The 6,757-nt window shown below is 48.4% G+C and overlaps 1 long non-coding RNA gene across 1 annotated transcript; it reads right to left on the bottom strand.

The window, feature by feature from the left end:
* Positions 1 to 2,879: 2,879 nt before the first annotated feature.
* Positions 2,880 to 6,541, bottom strand: LOC147971321 (uncharacterized). Its single transcript, XR_015604629.1, has 3 exons — positions 6,138 to 6,541; positions 4,810 to 4,878; positions 2,880 to 3,166 (listed from the first exon to the last, which is right to left on the bottom strand). It is a non-coding gene; the product is annotated as an uncharacterized LOC147971321 (long non-coding RNA).
* Positions 6,542 to 6,757: the final 216 nt, after the last annotated feature.

Below are 6,757 nucleotides of genomic sequence, written 5' to 3'. Positions count from 1 at the left end.
AAGCTTGTGGGAGACTCTCTTCTTTAATTTGCACAAAGTTGTATATTTCCCTCAAAGCAGCTTGTTTCTTATGAGCAGGGAAATATTTAGCAGAGAAGTAATAAATCATATCCTGGGGACTACGCACACAACCAGGATCAAGAGAATTAAACCATATCTTAGCATCACCCTTTAATGAGAACGAAAATATTTTGAGTATATAGAGGTAACGCGATCTCTCATCATTAGTAAACAGGGCAGCTATATCATTTAACTTAGTAAGATGTGCCACAACAGTTTCAGATTCATAGCCATAAAACGGATCAGATTCAACCAGAGTAATTATATCAGGATCAACAAAGAATTCATAATCCTTATCAGGAACACAAATAGGTGAAGTAGCAAAAGCAGGGTCGGGTTTCATTTTATCACTAAGTGATTCTTTGTTCCATTTAACTAATAACCTCTTAAGCTCATATCTATCTTTGCAAGCTAAAATAGCGGCAAAAAATTCCATATCAAAAGATAGCCCTCGGGAATAACAGGCATATTTTCATCATCACTATCATCATCGTATTCAGATTCAATAATTTCTTTTTCTCTAGCCCTAGCAATTTGTTCCTCAATAAATTCACCAAGGGGCACAATAGTATCAGGCATAGAAGCAGTTTCATCATAAGTATCATGCATAGCAGAAGTGGCATCATTAATAACATGTGACATATCAGAACGAATAGCAGAAGCAGGTGTAGGTGTCGATAACTTACTCATAACAGAAGGTGAATCAAGTGCAGAGCTAGATGGCAGTTCCTTAACTCCCATCGTAGTTGAGGGATAGATCTTGGTTTTTGGATCTCTCAAGTTCTTCATAATGTCCAGCAGATATAAATCCCAAGTGACTCAAAGAATAGAGCTATGCTCCCCGGCAACGGTGCCAGAAATTAGTCTTGATAACCCACAAGTATAGGGGATCGCAACAGCTTTCAAGGGTAGAGTATTCAACCCAAATTTATTGATTCGACACAAGGGGAGCCAAAGAATATTCTCAAGTATCAGCAGCTGAGTTATCAATTCAACCACACCTGGAAACTTAGTATCTGCAGCAAAGTGTTTAGTAGCAAAGTAATATGATAGTGGTGGTAGCAGCAACAAAAGTAAAGACAGTAAAAGTAATGTTGGTATTTTGTGGTAATTGTAACAGTAGCAGCGGGAAAGTAAATAAGCGTAAACCAATATATGGAAAACTCGTAGGCACCGGATCAGTGATGGATAATTATGCCGGATGCGGTTCATCATATAATAATCATAACATAGGGTGACACAGAACTAGCTCCACTTCATCAATGTAATGTAGGCATGTATTCCGTATATAGTCATACGTGCTTATGGAAAAGAACTTGCATGACATATTTTGTCCTGCCCTCCCGTGGCAGCGGGGTCCTATTGGAAACTAAGGGATATTAAGGCCTCCTTTTAATAGAGAACCGGAACAAAGCATTATCACATAGTGAATACATGAACTCCTCAAACTATGGTCATCACCGGGAGTGGTCCCGATTATTGTCACTTCGGGGTTGCCGGATCATAACACATAGTAGGTGACTATAGACTTGCAAGATAGGATCAAGAACTCACATATATTCATGAAACATAATAGGTTCAGATCTGAAATCATAGCACTCGGGCCCTAGTGACAAGCATTAAGCATAGCAAAGTCATAGCAACATCAATCTCAGAACATAATGGATACTAGGGATCAAACCCTAACAAAACTAACTCGATTACATGATAAATCTCATCCAACCCATCACCGTCCAGCAAGCCTACGATGGAATTACTCACGCACGGCGGTGAGCATCATGAAATTGGTGATGGAGGATGGTTGATGATGACGACGGCGACGAATCCCTCTCTCCGGAGCCCCGAACGGACTCCAGATCAGCCCTCCCGAGAGGTTTTAGGGCTTAGCGGCGGCTCCGTATCATAAAACGCGATGATTTCTTCTCCCTGATTTTTTCTCTTCGAAAGCAAATATATAGAGTTGGAGTTGGCATCGGAGGGCATCCAGGGGGGCCACGAGGTAGGGGGCGCGCCCTGGGGGGGCGCCCCCACCCTCGTGAGAAGGGTGTGGGCCCCCTGGTCTTCATCTTTGGCGAGGATTTTTTATTATTTTTTCTAAGATGTTCCGTGAAGTTTCAGGTCATTCCGAGAATATTTGTTTTCAGCACATAAAACAACATCATGGCAATTCTGCTGAAAATAGCGTCAGTCCGGGTTAGTTCCATTCGAATCAAACAAGTTAGAGTCCAAAACAAGGGCAAAAGTGTTTGGAAAAGTAGATACGACAGAGACGTATCAGTGTTAGACTCCGTTAAGGAACGCACTAATCTGGGTTTAATGCCGCTCATTATAAGACCGTTTGCTCGCTCGACTTGGCTGTTGGTTTGTGGGTGATAGACTGAAGCATAATCGAGCTTGATGCCCATTTTGCTGCACCAGAGTTTTACCTCATCGGCTGTGAAGTCTGTGTCGTTGTCAGTGATGATGCTGTGGGGGACGCCATAACGGTGTACGACCTGAGATATGAAGTCTATCACTGGTCTGGATTCGGCTGTTTTAACAGGCTTGGCCTCTATCCATTTGGTGAATTTATCCACTATGACCAGTAAGTATTTTTCTTGTGGGTTCCCCCTTTAAGGGGTCCAACCATGTCAAGCCCCTAGACTGCGAAGGGCCACGTAATGGGGATTGTTTGAAGGGCGGTGGGTGGCATGTGGCTTTGATTTGCAAAGAGCTGGCAACCGGCGCAACATTGGATGTGACACCCTGGATTCAATCGTACACTAATCATACACGCAAACGTGTACGATCAAGATCAAGGATTCACGGAAAGATATCACAACACAACTCTAGACACAAATTAAAATAATGCAAGCTTTATATTACAAGCCAGGGGCCTCGAGGGCTCGAATACATAAACTCGAATACACAAGAGTCAGCGGAAGCAACAGTATCTGAGTACAGACATAAGTTAGACAAGTTTGCCTTAAGAAGGCTAGCACAAAAGCATCTACGATCGAAAAGGCAAGGCCTCCTGCCTGGGAGCCTCCTAACTACTCCTGGTCGTCGCCGGTCTCCACGTAGTAGTAGGCATCGGCGGTGGCATCTGGCTCCTGGGCTCCGACATCTGATTGCATCAACCGGAAAAAAGAAGAAAGGGGGAAAAGGGGGAGCAAAGCAACCGTGAGTACTCATCCAAAGTACTCGCAAGCAAGGATCTACACTACATATGCAACATTATCAAAGGAAGGTTGTATATGTGGACTGGGCTGCAAAAATGCCAGAATAGAGAGAAGGCCTAGTCCCATCGAAGACTAGCATCTTTTGGAAACCACCATCTTGCAGCAACAGGAGGGAGTAGAGTAGCATAAAGTAAAGTAGTAGTAGTGTTATCAACCTCGGCCGGAGATCCTTTCTCGACTCCCTGCGAGAAAGCAATCCCAGAGCCATACTATCCAGTTATCATCACAATCCAATTCTCATCACCATCCAGTTCTCATCACAAGTATCCAGTTCTAGTTGTATCGATCGGGATACAACTCCAAGTGTCCGTTACCGTAGGACAGGCTATCGATAGATGTTTTCTTCCCTGCAGGGGTGCACCAACTTACCCACCACGCTCGATTAACTCCGGCCGGACACACTTTCCTGGGTCATGTCCGGCCTCGGCCAAACAATACGCCGCAACCCGACCTAGGCTTAATAGAGAGGCCAGCACGCCGGACTAAACCTATGCCCCCAGGGGTCATGGGACATCTCCCCGGGAACTCCTGCACGTTGCGTGGGCAGCCGGTGAGCAGACCTAGCTACCTCCTTCAACAAGGCAGGTGCTTACGCAGTCCAACCCGGCGCGCGCCGCTCAATCGCTGACGTCTATTAAGCTTCGGCTGATGCATACGACGCAGAACGCCCATACTATGCCCACGTGATGGTTAGTGCTATCAGGCCAGAGGCCCCTCGGATCAAATATTCAAATCGTAGTGGATTAGGAACGCGCGGTAACAAGCAGAGACTCACGAAAGATGTGACCCCGTTGCCCCGTCTCGAGGACTTGCGACAAGGACTAGGAATGCCCGGCCACGCCTCGTAATTATCTCGCGGGCACCTTCCAAGTCCGCCCGACTCCACATCACTCGCAATTAAGCTCGCGCGGGTACCCCTCAGGGCCAACCCGTCTTTAGTAACAGGGTCCAGTGCAAAGTCATAGTAACCATAGTAACCGTGTGTCTAACACCAAGGGAGAAAACCTGAGGAATCACCCTTGTCGGATTCCCACTCGATGTAAACATCAAGGTGAACGTAAGAAGAACCACCCTAGAGGTTCACACTTGAGGGGTTGCACGACAGAGTCGTATCAGAGGTGGTTAAGGAGGAAATCACCCTCGATGACCACGACCGAATAGCTACTCTACAGAGATCTCATCAGGAGTGATGTATGAGGTTCCACCCTCGGCACTCGATGGTAACTCTACAGAGTCGAGCAACAAAGGGGCGTGATGTGACGTGAGGTGTCGGGGCCTGGTCTTCGATCCCGTTGATCGGGTCTTCTGATAATCCAGCGGGGCAGTCGGGTCAAGTGGGGGGGGGTCACTGATGGGTCTCTAACCAACCTATACTAAGCAGTTTAGGATAAGCAGGTAGGTAACAATAGTAGGTTACAATAAACAGGCTATGCAGCAGAATAGGAGCAAACAATAACAGTAGCAATATCTAATGCAAGCATGAGAGAATGGAATGGGCGATATCGGGATGATCAAAGGGGGGGCTTGCCTGGTTGCTCTGGCAAGGAGGGGTCGTCGTCGACGTAGTCGATCACAGGGGCGGCATCGGTCTCGGGGTCTATCGGAGAGAAGAGGGGGAAGAAACAGTAAATACATAGCAAGCAAGTGCATAACAGGACAACAGGCAGAGCTAGACGTGTTCTAACGCGGTGCTACACGATACAGGTGAAGGGGGAAGTCAACCGGGAATATTTTCCCGGTTTCGGACCTGTGTCAAACAGATGCCCGGAGAGGGAAAGTTCCATGTTCAGATAGATAGAGGCATCTCACAGGTAAACGGACCACGTATTCAGATTCGTCTCGTCGTTCTGAACAATTTTCATGTATAAAGTTTTTCGATCCGAGCTATGGTTTATTTTCTATTAAATTTTCAAAGATTAAACAATATTCTAGATTTTCTAAATTACTTTTAATACGGGTTGACCAAGTCAATTTGACTAGTCAAAAGAAGAGCTGTGACCCACATGTCATGGACTATTTACCTAAACAATTAATTAAACCCAATTTATTTAATGGGGCCTACATGTCATCTACTACTAAACTAACTTAGCACTAATTAATACTACTAGCTAACCCTAGTACTAACAAGGGCCGGCCACTACTGGGCAGAACCCAGCCGGCCACACGCACGGCACACATACACAACACGCAACACACGATGCTAGAGGTTAAATATGTTCTCTTTTTAACATAAGATAGCAATTTACGATTTTCATAGGAATTAATCCATGCATCAACTGGATTCGGTACAATGGAAACATTTGAGCCTTGACAAGTCTACTACCAAATCATATTATTTTTACAAATATTAACAACTATTTAAACGCTGATTAGGGGCTGTTTAGGGGCTTAGTCAACGTAGAAATTGCAAAGCTAACTAGCAGCAGCTACAGTAGCAAGCAGTGCAGCGACGCAGTAGCAGGTACGCAGAGCAGCAAGCAGCGGCCAAGTAGTGAGCAGCAGCGCAACTAGCAGCGAGGGGCAGGGGCGCGGGGCTGCACGGCCGGACGTCCGCGCGCGAGGAGCAGGCGGGCGTAGCCATGGGCAGGAGCAGGCGGCAGTTGGAGGCGAGGCCAGGAGCGGCCATGGCGCTCGGGCGTCGATGGAACCGGCGAAGCTGGGCACGGCAAAGCCCGCGGAGGAGCGCGTTGGGTCCCTGGGCTTGTACGCCAGCTAAAGGCAGCGGGGCTGGACCAAATGGTCGCCGGCACGGGGCCGGCGACGAGGTTAGCGGCGGAGGCGTTCGGCCAACGATGGCGGCAGGGCTACGGGCTACGAGAGACGGCGCTAAGGGAGGGAAGAGAAGCGGAAGCTCACCGTGGAGCTCAAGAAAGGCTCATTGAGCGGTTTAGGAGCGCAGGGAGACGGGATCGATGGCGGGAGGCGCACGGCGGCCGACGGGGAAGAGAGCTCGGATCCAGCGATGTGGGGGCGCCCGGCTTGAACTGGTGGCCGTAGTCGATGCAGAGGGGAGCTGCGGAGCTCGTGGACGCCTTCCCATGTCGCGGTGTCGACGGAGAGCACGCCGGCGAGGTGGCCAGGGCAATGGCAGCGCTCGGGCGAGGCGGAGAGGAAGATGGGGCGCGAGGGTGTGGGGGAGAGAGCGAGGGAGGGGCGTGTTAGGGTTAGCGGGGGCGCGCCAGGGTCTAGTAGGGGGCGGTTCGCCGGCGGATGGTCGCCACGGTGCCGACCGGTGCCGTGGCGGGCATCGGTGGCAGCCACGGCTGTAGTGAACAGGGTAAGGGGGAAACAGGGGCGTGCTGGGCCGGCCTAGTGGCTAGTTGGGCCAAGGCCCAGGGGAGGAGGGGGGGAAGGCTTTTCCTCTTAAAAAAACAAATTGTTTCTATTACCTTTCCCTGTTTTGCATCTAGTTGGGACATCAAATGATTTTTGCTTTGAACAAAACTTGGCACATAAATTTTAACACAATAACTTGA

Source organism: Triticum urartu, chromosome 5A (assembly GCF_056163025.1).
Source record: "Triticum urartu cultivar PI428250 chromosome 5A, HENAU_Tu73, whole genome shotgun sequence".
Taxonomy (NCBI): Eukaryota; Viridiplantae; Streptophyta; class Magnoliopsida; order Poales; family Poaceae; genus Triticum; species Triticum urartu.
This window is presented reverse-complemented; position numbering and strand designations above follow the sequence as displayed.